Genomic DNA, 1,898 nt, shown 5'->3' on the forward strand with positions numbered 1-1,898 from the left:
TGCCTTTATATAATGATTTACGACTGGGCTGTATGCACATAATCACACATTTTCATCATAAACATGTTATGCGCTTACATAAAATAGAATCAAATTATGGATGTATGAGGTCAACGAGTCATTCTAATTAATATATATTAATATATTAGTCCATTGTTTTTTGTAAAATCATTGCTAATACATAGCACCTTCATCATCACGTATTTTGGCTCGTCCCTCATTAAGAGTAAATGGTAAATGAGGGTTAAACTATCCATCCATATTACAGAAAAACTTCTTTTTTAACCATTATGCACATCAACACTTTATAAAGCAAAACAAAAATGCACTCAACCCTTCATACTCTATTTTTTTTTAGTTAATATATATATATATATTTTTTTCTTATTTTGTACTATATATATAATATTGTTTTCCCAGCAACTAAACTCAGCATTTAAAGCATCACTATGAAGCATTTTTATCTAAAATAATGGCTGCAAAATGATTGTGATTCTAACCTCACTATGAAACTTTGGTGAAGCGAACTGCGCAATCTTTACAAGAAGTACGTAATGCTTCATAAGCCAAATCATTCTACATCTCATAATAGAAATAGTCATATATTCGTATAATACAGTTAAAATTGATCTAGCTGTGAGTCCAGTTGTGCTAGACAGTCTGACTGACACTCAAGGCATGGCTGGGAGAAGGCAGCTCTGGACTGTGTAATGTATTATTCAGCACAGCTGCCCTTCCACAGCCTTTCAAACCAGAGAACTGGAGGGAAAAGCAGAATCACTGAAGTTTATAATTCTGTTTCTTACTCCAACACCACCCACCCACTCACTGTGTAGCGTGTAGTACAGTATTGTATGTTTACCTTCTTTCTTTTTCTTACTAATGTTGTCTATAAAAAAATCCTCTTTCAATTTGCCTAACACTTTCAGACCTGAATTATGTTCCAGTGAAAAAAATTAAGAATGGTGTTTTCTGTCTGCAGTTTACACAAAAGAAGACTCTAATAGTCTAAAGATGAAATCCAATTTACTAAAATATTGAATTGCATGTCCATTGCTTTGGATGCCTGTGTATAATATTTTTACTTTAGATTTGATGTTGATCTTTACTTCACAGATCATCTAAATAATAACATTAACATTACAAAAGTTGTCTAAATGAGAAAAAAAGTTAAAAAATAGCTCTAAATTTGTTTTTTTACATTTTTCTACAGTAAATTTTTATTGGCTTGTTTAATGTTCTATTCTGATGGACAATATGCTTTAATTAGTGTTATTTGCAACAAAACATAAAAAAGAACATGGATGCAGGATTTAAAAGGGTTAAACACATCTTAGAAAACTAACTATTCTACTATTCCAAAATAATATCTAGTCAATGCATTACAAGTTTTCTTCTTTTTGTTAAGTTCACAGACATGCCATTGGTCAAGTACGAAAACATTGATTACGAGGTGTTACCTCAGGAAGTAGCTCGGGAATGCACACACCTGTGTACTTTGTGAGGTGTTATCTTGTGAGTGAGGTTGAACACCTACCTAGTATACTCATGACAAGGGAACATTATAAAACTGGAGTTTGAGTGAGGTCAGATAGTGTGTTCTAGATGGATGGAACATTCCATTTCTGAAGCTGTGCAGGCAATTCACATTCCTCCATCCACAGTGTCAAATATTTACTGGGAATATATTATATAAGGCATTACTACACACAGTGGACAGCGCAGTGAAAGGTAATGATCATGACCGGCAGCATCTGCCAGCAACTGTCCGTACAAAGAGATAAGCAACTCTGAGAGAAATCACATCCACATTCAGTGCCCCCGTTACTGAGACAGATGTACAAATGCAAAAACACAGTTTATCTAATCCCTGTAGAGAAGTACTGCCAATAGAATAG

This window comes from Astyanax mexicanus, chromosome 6, assembly GCF_023375975.1.
Source record: "Astyanax mexicanus isolate ESR-SI-001 chromosome 6, AstMex3_surface, whole genome shotgun sequence".
NCBI classification, from domain to species: Eukaryota; Metazoa; Chordata; class Actinopteri; order Characiformes; family Acestrorhamphidae; genus Astyanax; species Astyanax mexicanus.